The sequence below is a fragment of the Aythya ferina genome (genome assembly GCF_964211825.1).
Source record: "Aythya ferina genome assembly, chromosome: 1".
Taxonomy (NCBI): Eukaryota; Metazoa; Chordata; class Aves; order Anseriformes; family Anatidae; genus Aythya; species Aythya ferina.
The window spans coordinates 91,664,224-91,679,204 of record NC_140296.1 but is presented as its reverse complement, the minus strand read 5'-3'; the positions used below and the strand labels follow the sequence as shown (position 1 = coordinate 91,679,204).

At 41.7% G+C, this 14,981-nt stretch overlaps 1 protein-coding gene and 1 gene segment (V, D, J or C); one reads left to right on the top strand and one right to left on the bottom strand.

Annotated features, from left to right (window-relative positions):
• LOC311430408 (T cell receptor beta variable 2-like) overlaps positions 1 to 8,105 on the bottom strand; it is a 35,660-nt gene extending 27,555 nt beyond the window's left edge. The window contains exons 1-2 of the V gene segment in view: positions 7,969 to 8,105; positions 5,538 to 5,689 (exon numbers count right to left, since the gene is read on the bottom strand).
• LOC311430409 (uncharacterized protein) overlaps positions 1 to 14,981 on the top strand; it is a 237,439-nt gene that overhangs the window by 19,073 nt on the left and 203,385 nt on the right. The window lies entirely within an intron of this gene.

Below are 14,981 nucleotides of genomic sequence, written 5' to 3'. Positions count from 1 at the left end.
GTGGACTCTTGAGAGCAGCTCTAAAGTAGAAGCCAGAGCTTATAGGAACTGAGGAAACACCATTTCTAGCAGTAGTTCACGGCAGGCAAAATGTGTGAGTACAACCTTGCAGACTTATAGCTTTCCTGACTATCCACCTGGGATGAAATACTTGTTCTGGCCTAAATGGGGTAAGTCACAAGGTGCCTCTGAACTGCACCTTTCTGGTAGTGAGCTGCTGGTGGATTCAGCCATGGCTTGCGTTACCTCAGCTGGGCCCTTAGAGTTGTTCTCCTCCTAAAATCTCCTGTACCACAAACTACATGGAGGGTTGGAGCTGAAGTAGCACTATAGCATCCAATGGAGATGACCCTTGACAGACAGAATTTCTGGTTTATGCCTCTTTCAATGCGAAAGAGGAATAAGGAGAAGGGAAACAAAATGATAAAACTGAGATCGAGCCTATCCTAACTTAAATCCTTCTCTCCCCTCTGAAGTGTGGAAGGGACCTGTAGCTGGGGTGAGGTACGCACTGCCAGCCAGTGTGAGCCAGCCAAGTTGCGTGTCACTTTTGCATCTGAATCCAGAAGTTCAACTTCAGCTGTGAAACCACTGTTCAGAAGATACCTGTAAATTCACATGGTGGTTTCATACCATGACTGTCATCAAACTTGCGGCTGTACTGAGGTCATCAAAGGGTGAAATGAATTGTGTAGAGGCTGAGTGAAGGATAGTCTTTGAGGACAAAAGTGCGTTTCCCATGAGGAAATTGGTTCCCTCAGACTGATGGGCCATACAACCCTCTAGCATTTTAATTAGGTGTTTTTGCTCTTGATTTGAGAATATTAGGGCTTCATCTAGGGTGTGGCTCAGCCAGATCCTAGTGCCATAAAATGACTGTGTACTCAGCGAGGCACTGCTGTACTCCTTGGACTTAGCAGACCCTAAATGCAGGCCCAAGAGTTCCTACAGTTAGATCTCCCCAGAGGATACTTACTGGGTGGATGGTTCTGGTACAGATGAACTTACTCTTTGCTGCTTGCATTCTCAGTGAGGAGGGAAGAAATGTAGGAGAAGGCAGTATAATTAGTCCTGTAGTAAGGGGACCTACATGAGTTTTAATCACTGATGAAACGTTGACCTCTCACTCTCTAGCTTGGCCCAGCTATTTCCCAGACTGTTTTGCAGGGCAGACTTTTTCCGGGAAATTTTTCTACCTTTAAAATTATTGGTTTTGCCTCTCCCAGTGGAGGATTTGGGAAAATAAGAGATGCATGACAACATGGGTACCCCCAGGGAGCTTTCATTCTTGTCCTCTTAATTGCATGTTGCTGCAGTCTGTCCTGTCAGGAAAGGGTCTTTCCTCACCTCAAGGGAAGGAAAAAACAAACAAACAAACAATGTAAAAGAATATAAATTTTGCTGTAGGAGTCAGTAGCAGCTCTAACATCTTCTACTCTATAGATCCCAACACAAAGAGGCTTCTAATTCCTTCTGGGTCATGTCTTTGTGACATTGTCTTTTAAAATCTCTTGGAAATACAACTCCAATGTACTTGCTGTGGGATGTGCGGATGTCTGAGCCAGTGTTTGTCATTGCTGTGCATTTTGGTAACAGATCAGTGTGTGGCAGCACATTGTTAGTGTGTGTGTTTGTGTGTGTGTGTGTGTTCAGACTGTGCCAAACACTGAGCTGCCCCGGGCAGCTGGCTGCACACTGCTAACTAGCTGTAATCATGTCAGCTGCAAGGAAAACTTAGCTTCCAGCCCAGGTAGATGGAAACATTAATATGTGTGGCTGAGAGGAGTGCATGGGAGTGAAATAGCCAGAGGTTTGCCCTTGCTCTGGGTATGTGGTAGAGCTGGAAGAGCAGCGACACTCCCTGTCACCATCTCCTCTCACCTCTGGGATTTCACAAATGCTTCTGGGCATCTTTGCCCTGCCTACCCTAAACGTGTGTATCTGGCAGGGGATGCGGGGAGAGGAAATGTGAAGGTTAGGCAAATTCCTTCATCGTGGCTAGTTAAGAGAGATGCCCTTCCCTTGATAATGAAGTGCATTGATGTTATAGGAAAATGTCACTGCTTGGGAAGGAAGAGTTCACAGTAACTGCAAGATATGTATGTTCTGGGTGCAGCTCAATGTTTGCATTGTCTGTCTGCTGTAACAGGGAAGGAAATGACAGTGCCAACTCTGGCAAAGTTGAGTAGTAAAAACATGCTGGTTCTGCTGATCAAGACAATAGTCAATTTGCATGCTCTGATTTCCTACAGACCCTGAATATCTAGTCTTTAAAGAGAACAAACTTAGTTCAACCTGGGCTGATTCAGCAAGGGAGATCTGGGGAGTTCTGGATGCTCTTCCATTTCCTGAGGTCAAAATAATATAATCCTCTCTTCTCAGATATGATGGCAAGAATCAGCTTGGCTCTAGTTCTAATAACATGAGCCATGTCTAAGCCATGGTTACAACTGACGCTATTCTGGCAAGGCTGCTGAGAAAGGAGCTGAAAGCAAGTTTGCTGCTACAGAAAACCGTTGGTTCGTAATTTAAGCACATGGCAATACATAACACAGGAAACTCAGATGTTAGGAAATGACATCTGGGAAGCCAGAGGTGAAGAGATTATACTGCTCCTTCAAACACAGTTGAGTAATAGATTTGGACTTTGAAACTAAAAAACTCTATTCATAAACTGGGGTGGGGCAATCAAGCAAACAGCTGTCTCCTGAATCTCACTATGCCTAGTTCTTTAACAGTTTTGCAGGGAAATGGGAAGTGAAACAAAATAATACAGAAAAGTGAAACTTTATATATGTACAAGGAGGCATGGGAGGAAAAAATCTTCATGCAAATTGAAGCTGTAGAAATAATTTAAAGTTTTAAAAAATATAGTATCCTCTAGTTGAAGTAACTTACTAGTGTTCTGCATCCTCCCCTCCCTTCATAAAAGCTGACACTTTCAACTACACCAGGCAAAAGTGAATTACAGCGGTCCCTTCACTCTTCATTTATAAAACAGAAGGGGATCTGGAGTGGAACTATGTTAAACTGCAGTGACTGACATGAAAATACTTGAAATACATCCTTGCAAATGACATGAAGTCAAGTTGCTATTTAGATCTGCATTTACAAGTTTTGATGTTAGCTCTTAAGGCCTCTAGATCTGCATAGGTGACTTCCCCCTAATATCTGCTAGGAGATGGACATTGTGACAGTGGCTGAACTGAAGCAGCACCTGCTGCTAAAGCTCTCATTAAGATGTAGTTAGAGAAGCTGCAGTAGGTTGAGCTTTTCTGGTGTATATGTGGGAATGTTTTGCTGTGGTTGCTTCAAAAGCAAAAACAAAGAGTGGTAACCCACAGATGGGAATAAAAAAACCCTATGGCTTTTAGAGGGTTAGTTCTGGGATGTTAGGAAATCCTAACTGAAATTAGAGTGCGGTCACATCCCTTGTAAGGAGTTGCATAACTTAACACGCGTGAAACCAAATCAAGTCTTCCATGCCTGGAGCTTGTCTAGCCTGGAGTCCTTGAGCTAGCTATGTATGCATGTATTGTTCTTAAATTGCTTATGCTGGAGAAAGGCAGGTTTGTTCTGAGCAATTTGTGCTCCTGGGGATTGAAAGGCACACTGACACTTCTGCAGTTTAAGGCTTATAGGTGTTCATACTAAATCTGTTTCAAATTGTGATTTTTTTTTTTTCTCTGCCTTCCTTTCTTTCTCACTCATTCGGTGTCCTGAAACAGATAATGACTCAGGGATACATACTTCCTTCCTTCAGTCTTACTAGGGCACTTGCTTGAAGACCATGTCCTACTACCAGCAATTTTATTACATTTGATTAGTAACTAGCATAGGAACTGACTGGTAGAAAAGTCTGGTGGTTGGAATTAAGAGAGTTTAGAAAGAAGCAGAGGCAGAGAAAATCGAGTGAAAGGAATATGAGAAAACAACCAAATCTGGAGTTAGCTTCAGCCATAAAATAGGACTCACTTCAGTGATGCTGCAGTTATGATTAAGATGCACCTGAAGGTGCAGAGCTACTTTACTAGATATAGAGAGATTAGGGGTAGACATGAGTTGAAATCATCAAAGTCTCCAAGGATCAGATTGCTCTGAAAAAATCTGACTGCGTGTACCTCTGCAGCATATACTTATATCATAGAATCATTAAGGCTGGAAAAGGCCTCCAAGATCTTCTGGTCCAACCATCCCCGTACCACCAATGCCACCTGCTAAACCATGTCCCTAAGCACCAAGTCCAACCTTTCCTTGAACACCCCTAGGGATGGTGATGCCACCACTTCCCTGGGCACCTGCGCTGGGTCTGTCTGGAATGGAGTCACCTTTCCCTGCACTCGTAGCTAGAACAGCACTGGTATCACTCCAGTGTTGTGCCTATTGCTGCACAATACTGGCACTGCACCAGGACTCCCTCTAAGCCCCCAAGAGCCAGCAGGCTGGGGGTGGGCAAGTGATGGGGAGGGGACATCACCAGGGCAGCTGACCTAAACCAACAAAAGGGATATTCCATACCATGTGGGGTCACACAGCAATACAAAGGGGGGCTGTCATGGGGAAGGGGTCTGTCCTCCCAAACAACCCTTATGCGTTTTGAGGCCTTCCTTCCCAGGACGTGGCCAAACATCACTCGTTGATGGGAAGTAGAGAATGACTTTTTTTTTTTTTTCCCTTTCTCTCTGTGCTTCTGCATGGCCTTTTATTTTTGTTTGTTCTTCCATTTCCCTTTAATTAAATCATACTGATCTCAAACCTTGGGCTGTTTGTGTCATATTTGCTCCCCCTTCCTCTTTGAGAGAGTGGCTGTGGTGGAACTTGGCTGATCACCTGAGTAAAACCACCACAGCAACCCCTTCCAATGCCTGACCCCTCTTTCTGAGAATAAACGTCTCCTAATTTACAACCTGAACCTCCCCTGGTGCAACCTCAGGCCATTCCCTCTAGTCCTATCACTAGTTATCTGTGAGAAGAGGCTGACCCCAGCTCCCCACAACTTCTTTTCAGGCAGTTGTAGAGAGCAATGAGGTTTCCCCTGAGCCGCCTCTTCTCCAGACTAAACAACCTCAGCCACTTGTGTGTCAGGCCCTTCACCAGCTCTGTAGCCCTTCTCTGGACACACTCCAGGGCCTTGATGTCATTCTTGTACTGTGGGGCCCAAAACTGAACACAGTACTCAAGGTACGGCCTCACCAGAGCACAGTACAGGGGCACAATCATCTCCCTGGTCCTGCTGGCAACATTATTCCTGATACAAGCCAGGATGCCATTGGCCTCCTTGGCCACCTGGGCACACTGCCGGCTCATGTTCAGGCAAGCATTGACCAACACTCCCCAGGTGATTTTCCTCTGCACAGCTTTTGAGCCACTCTGCCCCAAGGCACATGCTTCAGAAAACTGTTGATGATCAATGAGATATTTCACTGAGGAGGTATTCATTAAATGAGTGAATATATTTAGTGGACTGAATAAGAAAAGTACCTCATTGTTCAGTGGATAGTTTCTATTTTTTCCCCTCCTCCCCTTGTTTCTCTCACCTGTTAAAGTGAAGATCTCTCTGCTGATATATGACTGCAGCGTCCCAGCTATCTGAATTGGACTGCCACCTTCTATGTATGTGTAGGAGTGTTTGGCCCCTGCAGGGGAGAGCTGGCTCTATGGGCTCCTCTTGCTGAGCGGGAGGGGAAGGCTGTAAAACATTTCAGAAGAGGAATGAGATTGTGGGTGAGAGGCAGAAACAATTTTGACCTTTTCAAAGGATTCTTAAATACCAACTGGCATAGGAGTCTTCCTTAAAATTGCTAATACTTCCCCCCCCCCAACTTCACTGAAGCTTTGGATATTGGTGGTTCAGAAACAGTGGGTACTGTTGCAGTCTTGGTGAACTGGAGAAAGCAAAGATTTTCTGCTGCTTCCTTCTTGTCTCAAGCAAGCAAGGGTTTGGAAATCAAGAGTCGAGGAACAAAGAGGAGGCAGGAATCAAAAGAGGAAACTTCTGGCAGGGAAGGGAAATTAGTGGGAGAGAAAATAAAATCATGTTATTCTAACTGAGTTGAATTTTAGACAACAGAAAAGCTGTATGCTGTAGAAACCTTCTACAACGGGAAAAAGCCAACAAGCATCCTAAAGAGTTGGCTGTGCTGGTGTGTACGGTTGTTGGTTTTTGTAGTGGTTGCCTTTTTTAAAAAAAATTAGTTATATTTTTATTATTTCCCCCCAGTCATCTCTGGCTGTTTTCTTTTTCTTCCTGTAGGAGTAAAACGTTCTTCTCCTCCCCTTCCCCCCATCCTCTCTGTAGTGGCTTCTCTGGCAGATGAAGCATCAAGAAGAAGGTAGCTTCCACTAGATCAGTATTATACATCCATGTGACTTTAATTTAGGGCCTTCATAATTGGAAACAGCATGTTGGAGGCTTTCCCGTTCTCTGCGTTATACAGCTGAATATTCTGGTGGTCTTGTTTGCATTGCAACAATGGAGCTTTAAGATAAAACACTCCCACCACCTCTTCTCACCTTTTACAAATAGCTCATTAGTTTCTGCAGAGGAAAAATCTGTGCTGATCTTTGCCTTTACATAACTTACAGTTTTATTATCCAGTTAAACTCAAAACAATAGCAAGCTTTTCGACTTGGTGCAGATTAAAATCTGTCATTGTGTGGTTTCACTGTGCCCTCAGGATTCAGTTTCAGTCAACTGGTGAAATACTTCTGTCAATTTAGTCCTCACAAGAAGAAAATTATCTGTCATGAGCTGGCTCTTAAGGGGCCTGAATTCCATGTTCACACAGGAAAAATTTGGCTTCATGACTTTACTTGCTTTGCATTTTTTCCGTGTGTGTCTTCTACCTTCTTCTCTCCCTGCATTACCTTGGGGAGTACAGTTTCTTCTGGAGAAGGAACAAGTTATCAGGAGTAGAAATAGATTTTAATGGGGAAAAAGATGTTTAAAATGCCCTCCTGTATGGCTGCGATGTGCATCTGTGGTTTTTTATTATTATTCATTTAATCTAATAAAGCTTTCATCAAAGCTCAACTGCAACAAGTTCTGAAACCTGCCCGCACTGTAGTATCTTATATTTTTCCAAAGCCTATAAATGCTTGTCACAAAAAATATAATCTCTTATGACCTGGGCAAATCCTTTATCTAGTAGTGGCTTGCCCACTTTCTTGTCCTCTTGCTCTCATATGTGATTTCTTCACCAGCTGCAAACAGAGACCTTATGCTGCATATTTGTGTGGCATTGACTTTATGCTTGTGTGTGTGCACCTCGGTGTAATGGGACTCCTTTCACTCCTTACATGAAGCTATTTAGGTTCTATTACACGCTGTCAGCGTGTAAACAATGACTATTCAGAACCTGAAAAGTTACATGAGATTTCATTTTTGGTGTGACTAATATGCTGAAACTTTTGCCTGAGCCTTTTCTCTTTCTTGGCTCACGTTTTGAGGTGGTGTATGTGTTCATTTTCTGAACTTCACTAAACTGAAATTCAGCATTCAGTCTCTTCTGCTGGTATGCCACTTCAATGAGTAAAGAACACCAAAAGACAAAGAATGCCATTAAAAGCAAAACTGCACTCCATGCCTAAATTAGTTCAAGATCTTTTTGGAGTGTTAGGTGAAAGCTATGAAAGCTGCCTTTTGTTTTTCCAGTAGCGTTATACTCACTTTTCATCACTGCAGTCTGTAAGTGCACCCTGACTGGCTAAAGGGAATGGAACTGCAGAGCAGGAAAGTTTAAACTAGGAGCCTTTCAATCTATATCCTTCCTTTCCTGCAAGCTGCCATTTACAGGGGGATGGGGGAGCAAAAAAAAGCCACCACCAAGAACAACAGGCAATTGTCTTTTCCTCTTTTCCCACACCCACATTATCTGAAGCAATTGTAAAAGTCATGAGCCAAAAAGACAGTCAAAATACTGAAGTTTTAGCACTTTCTAATACAAGACAGAAAACTTGATGTCTTACCTATGAAGAATTTCAACAAATTCAGGCAGGATATCGAGAAAGTACAGTCTATTGCTCCGAGGAGCCTCTGCTTTAAATGAGGAAGTGCTGAAGTGAGGCAGGATATGAAGCAATGACTCAGATATCTAAGGCTGTGTTTCTTGACTAGCTGAGGAGCAAAAGGAATTACTGAGGGCACTCACTATGGTATGCCCCAGATGACGTAAAACTTGCTAGCTACCACTTTACCCATAGTAAAAGCTCATGAGCATTGTTTTACATTTTGTCTTTTCCTCACTTACCTCAAGCCTTGTACTCCCCAGAAGAAGAAAACATTCCTGAAGATCATAAACTTAAAGATACTACACAGACATAGGGTCCGTAAAATATGACATGGATCTCAAATGTAGTGATTTATCTTCTGAAGGTCAACTTGCAGCCTTTTAGTGGTGTGGAGTTGTCCTGGGATTTATTTCTTTAAAATACAGGGAGTGCATGATAGGAAAACACTGGATGGTTTGTGTTTAATGACACGTTTTTTGATTATTTATTTTTTTGTTAATATCCCCAAACTTTAGGTGTTTATGCTGGTATATTCTAGTATTGCAGTCCTTTCTGAAAGAGCTGTCTACCTCTTGTCCTATAAAATACACCTCTACCAAGAAGGCTTTCTTAGCAAGAATGTGTCAACAGAAGATGTTCAAGTAAGGCTATTGGTAATGCCTCAGAAGCATCTCTTGTAATTTGTAACAGCAGCTCTTGTAACTCTTGTAACTCAAACAGGCATTTGAGACTTTGCTTGATTCTTTCCATTAGGAAAAGAAAATGTCCTGTATTGTTATTTGTTGTTTATTTTGTATGTGTTTTAAAAATAAAGCATACAAAAAAAAAAAAACAAAAAAAAAAACAACCAGGTTTTCGTACAGTGCGTTTTAACTGACATCCATATATTTAGTGCCCTGTACGCCTGAACATGGAGGCTATCACTCAGTTTCCAAACATGTCTTTTTCATTTCTATAGTACAAAAACAAAAAAACAGACCACCCTCTCTCTGCCTCCTACTCTGAAGTAGAGCATTTTTAAACTTGTTTTCTGCTTTTTTTTTTTTTTTTTCTTTCTTTCTTTTTGGCTTCAGCCAAACCTGGTAGAATCCCATCTATTCTTTGAGAGAGCTCTTGCTCGCATCTTGCTGGGGTGTCAACTTGGATGGGGGTACCTGGTGTGCTCTGCTATGTTATTTCATAATGGATTTTTTCTTTCTGTACATTTGTTAGCACAGCTATCACTTCACTGAGGTTTTGTTGCACATTGTTGCATAACTGCAATTCAACACTTATCTGCTTTAATTTCTGAAGTGTATTAGGTTCTGTTCAGCTGTCTTCTCTGCAAGTTTCTGGGTAGTCCCTCTGGCATTGAATGTAGTCTTTCTGACATCTCCCTTTGTTTTAAAAAGCGTTTGCATTACAAGGTTGTGTGTGTGCATATACCTATAATGCACTGCTAGTCTTGAACTTCACACTGGAGAAATAAGCCATAAGAGGCATACCAGATGATTTAAAATGATTAGCATTCTAGACACTGCTCTCCCTCTTCTCAAATCCTCCATTGTTTGGACTACAAAAAGAGTTAACTATTTAGTCATATTGTAAGAATTTAAAAATTGGTATATGACACTAACCTCCAAAGCAATTTTTTGTACAAGTTTGATTTTTTTTTTTTTTTCCAGTTAAGCCAGAATTTAATTGAAGAAATTATAGGAAGTCATGCTTCATTATACCAGAAAACCAAACAACAAAATAAAAAACAAAGTCAACCAAACAAAAAAATGCCATACTATGTATGAGTTCTGAGAAGTAACACTTGATAAGTAAGTCAGCTTTGTGATAATATTTCAGCAATATAATGTTTCTCACTCAAATTATGTTGTAGTGGAATTGCTCATTCTCTCCTGAGATACTGATGATTCTGAGTATTGCTGAAGGCATTTCACTTTTCAAAAACTTTGAATGCCTGATGCAACTCACAGTAGCAAAGAGCCAAGAGGGCACAGCGGAAAATCCTTCTGAGTCAATACAAGTTACTCTTATGCACTGAAGCACAGTACTGGAAGAATTCTGAGAGTAAAATCCCGATGAAGCACAAAAGCATCTATGATTGCACTAACATCACGAGAAAGATGTACTTTTTTTTCATGTTCTTCTGAAGGCTTATTTCATCATAGGCAAACACTCCAAAAGCTGCTCTTATATCAAACAAAGCAGAAATCTTGTCTACATTAACAAAGCTATTGAAATAATTTGCGTGTGAAGTCCAATTCCAAGTAAAAGAAAATCACTTCAAAACTAAGTTCAAGATTTCAAAGGTGTATCCATAGTGTTTCATAAATTGTTTCCTGTCTTATGTGATTAGGACAGTTCTGAGGTATTAGGTAACCGAACATAACTTTAAAACACCAGCTGAAGCGAATCTTCAGTGCATCTAGAGATCTGAATAGTCTTTTGCAGTATGTATCCTATCGAGTCCTATGTCAATAAATACTCCAAATTTTTCTTGGGTTTGGTCTTTGGAGAAATGCACTGATGTTGTGATTAAGCCTCTTCTAGCACAAAAGTCCTAAGAACTGAAAGGCTACTGTATTTCAGCACTGTTCCTCAGTATCCTCCGTCTCTTCTATTCCATCATTTTCTCACTCTATTACTCTGTTCATGTCTTGCATAAGCAGGCAGTGGATCTGGATTACTAATACTTTTTTTTTTTCCAAAACTGCTCAGTGCATAAAAATACAGGAGTCACAGATGGATACCTTCCAGTGCTTTGAAACGAAGGTCCCATGGGAGGGCATGGACACATCTATTACTCAGTTTGTTTTTCAGTGATTAAGACAAATTATACTGATCTGTGATGAGTGCGCAGCAGGTTAAACCATGCCAAAATATACAATGTTCTTTCAAGAACACTAATCCCTGTGACAAAATTAATGAATTGATGTACTGTGATTGTTTGGTGCTACACTGAGTGTAGTTTAGTATGAAACAAAAAGGGGAGTGGGCAATAGCATAAAACTGGTTTATAATTATTTATCTTGATAGGGAAAAGACTGAAATATAGGATGGGGATATTGATATAAATGTTTTTAACCTTCCCTTCCTCTTTCTTCAATGTACTCCTGTTAAACTTTGCATGGATTTGAGTCGCTGGAAGGAGATTCCTGTTGCTGTGATTATAAAATTTGTTAATGTTCTCTCAAAAGCCAAGTGTAACTCTCTCTCCAAAAAAAAAAAAAAAAAAACACATGCCAGGATTGATGATATTGAAAGGAACCTCTGTAGTTCATCTGGTCTAACTTCCTTGCTCAGGGAGGACCACCTACAACCTGTTGTATCGTGTCTAGACAGCTTTTGAATATATCTAGCGGAAGGAAACTCCACAACCTATCTGGGTAACCTGTGCTAGTACTCAGTCATCTGCATGGTAAAGAAGTGCTTCCTGATGTTCAGGTGGAGTCTCCCGTGTTTCAGTTTGTGCCCATTGCTTCTTGTGCTAGCACTGGGCACCACTGAAAACAGCCTGGCTCTGCATTCATTGCACTTTCCCTTCGCATGTTTATGGACATTAATGAGACCTATGCTGAGCCTCATCTTTTCCACCCTGAACAGTCCCAGTGCTCTCAGCTTCTCTTAATAGGAGACACGCTCCAGTCCCTTTGTCATTTTCATGGTGGCATCTCTCCAGTATGTCCATGTCTTTCTTGTTGTGGAGGGCCCAGAACTAGACGCAATTTTACAGGTATGGCCTCACCAGGGCTGAGTAGAGGAGAAGGATCACTTCCCTTGACCTGCTGGCAGCCTCTGTATATACTGGTGCCTAGGGTTGTTCCTTCCCAGGTGCAGGACTTTGCAGTTCACTTTGAACTTCATGAGATTCCTGTCAGCCCATTTCTCCTACTTGTTGAGGTCACACCATTCTTCCCAGTTTAGTTCCCTCAACCAACGTGCTGAGGGTGCATGCTGCCCCGTTATCCAGATCATTAATGTAAATGTTGAAAAAGGCTGGAGACAGTACTGACCCCTGGGGTACTCTGCTTGTCACTGGCCTCCAACTGGACTTTATGCCACTGATCATGACCCCAGGGGCCTGGCTAATCAGATAGTTTTCAGTCCACTTCATTTTTTATTCATTTTGTCCATACACGAACAGCCTGTCTATAAGGTTCTTATGGGAAATAGTGTTTAAATTCCTACTGTAGTCAAGGCAAATATTTTCCATTGTTCTCCCCTTCTCCACCAGACCAGTCATTTTGTTGCAGAACATTATCAGGTTGGTCAGGCTCCACTGCCACATGGTGAATTCTTGTTCACTACTACAGGTGACTCCTGTCCTTCACATGCCTGGGATTAGCTGCTCCATCACCTGCCAAAGGATGGAGGTGAGACTGACTGGCCTGTAGTTCCCTTTTTGCCCTTCCTGAAGATAGAAATGACATTTGCTTTTCTTCAGTCCTTAGGCCACTTTCCCAACCACTATGACTAATCAAGGATTATTAAGAATGGCCTTGTAATGACATCAGACAGCTCTGTCAGCGCTCATGTGTCACAGGGCCCATGTTTTGCTTAGGTATGACATTATATTTTTCCACCAAGGATACATATTCCTTGCTCTAATTTTTTCCTGTGGAATCTGGAACCTGGGTTTCTTGAAGGCTGGCCTTGCTAGTAAAGGTTGAGGCAAAAAAGGCATGTTCAATACCTCAGCCTTTTACATGTCCCGTGTAACCAGGTCTCCTATCTCCTTCAGCAGTGGGGCCCATGTTCTCCCTACCCTTGCTGTTGTTAGTGATGTGCCTACAGAAACTCTTCCTGTTGTCTTTGGTATCCGTTTCTAGATTCAATTTCAGATAGTTTTTGGCCTTTCTAACTTTTTCTAACTAATCCCTGCACACTTGAACAATTTCTTGTCTTCCTTGTAGGAGGCTCCTTGTTCATCCATGCAGGCCTCCTGGCTTTTCTGCCTGACTTTGTTGGAATGGACTAAGTACAGAACACAAGTACGGTTATAGAATTATTCAGGTTGGAAGAGACATCTAGGATCACCTAATCCAACCTTTAAGCTAGTAGTAAAGTCTACCACTAAACCATGCTACCAAGTTCTAAATCTACATGTTTTTTTGAAGACCTTCAGTGATGGTGACTCAACCACTTCCCTGGGCAGTCTATTCCAATGCTGCACAACCCTGTAAGTAAAGAAATTTATCCTAATATCCAAACTAAATGTCCCCGGCACAACTTGAGGCCATTTTCCCTTGTCTTATCTTTAGGTGCTTGGGAGAAGAGCCCAATCCCCACCACCCTACAACTTCCTTTAAGGTAGTTGTAAAAAACAGTAAGACCTCAACTGAACCTTTTTTTTTCTCCAAATCAAAGAACCCTCAGTCACTCTTTGTAAGACTTGTTTTCTAGACCCTTCACCATCTTCTTCACCCTTCTTTGGACATGCTCCATTACCTTGATGTTCTTGTAGTGAGGGGCACAGAACTGAACACAGTATTTAAGATGTTGCCCATACTGCGTGCATTGGTGTAGATGTGCTTCAGTTGGGCTAGTGATCCTGCCACTTTTTTTTTTTTTCCAGTGAGAAGCCCTAATTCATGCATGACCGTTACCAGGCAGTTTTGTGACTTCTAACCAGTCAATGTCCCTTGTGCCCTTGCTGCCACATGACTCTCCGTTTCCTACCTCTACAGGAGCAGTAGATTGATGGACTTTGTTAGCACACCATCCTGTAACTATTGTTATACCACCCCCAGGCTTGTCTCTGTCAAGTCTGTTTTTATTCCTTTCCCCTTCAAATCTAGTTTAAAGCCCTGTCAATGAGCCCTGCTAACTGCTGAGCAAAGATTCCCTTTCCCCCTTAGAGACAGGTGAACCACATCCATTGCCAGCAGGCCTGGTGTCTTGTAAAACAACCCATGATTAAAAAAAAAAAAAAAAGTTTTACCTGTGACACCAGGCTTGGAGCCAAATACTGATTTGTTGGCTCTTCCTGTTCCTCACCTCACCAGTCCCTGCAACTGGAGGCACAGAGGAAAATTCCACCTGCATTCCTGACCTCTTAACTAGCTGTCCCGAGGCCCTGAAGTCTCTTTTGATAGCCCTTGGACTTTGTCTTGAAGCTTCATCACCGCCTACCTGAAAAATCAATAACGGGTAATAGTCTGAGGGCTGAACCAGGGAAGGAAGCTCTCTCTTCACATCCCTAATCCAGGCCCCAGTAATGATGAGACAAGTTTTGAAGCTGGCATCAAATCTTTAAGCTGATTCATGCACTAAAGATCACTGCCTAATGCTCTGTTGGTTTTCAGTTTCTGGGGATGCTCAGTTCAGTGCCTAGAAATGTTCATCTGGTCAGTAGCTTTTTTGTGCTGCTTTTAGATTGTATAAACTTTTTTTTTCTCCTTCTCTTCTCCAGTTGCTGTATTCTTTATGTTTGCTAAAAGGCTTTCAGTGGAAGTGAAATATGGTCTCCTATTCCATAGAATACAGAAATCCACTTTTTGTTTTGTAAAAATACAAAACAAAACAAAAACAAAAAAACTTATGAACACATCTGTTACTTTGAACACTGTAAATCAAATGCTTTTCAAAGTCAAAGCTAGACTATTTTCACCACTTATAGGTGAATGGGTGGAAAAAGCGAGAATTTATATCACTTAATCTGCAGTATTTGGAATATAAACTTGGATTTAACTATGTATTGCTTTAGTCTGGATAAGGAAGTTTCTTTCAGTTCTGTGTAAGCGTGTTGTAACCTTTTGATGTTCCTCTTCTAACTTTATTTTTCCCCTCCTCTTCTTTTTATAGTCAGAATGGCTTGTGACCTTGCTGGCATAGAACTCCCCCAAAAAATGAGTCATAAATTTTTGTCTGTTATGCATAACTAATCATTAAAACTGATAACCTTACCTGGTGTTATCAATAAAATGGATTTTTCCTCCTCCCACCCCCCTTTTTTATCAGATGAACTAAATAATACAAAC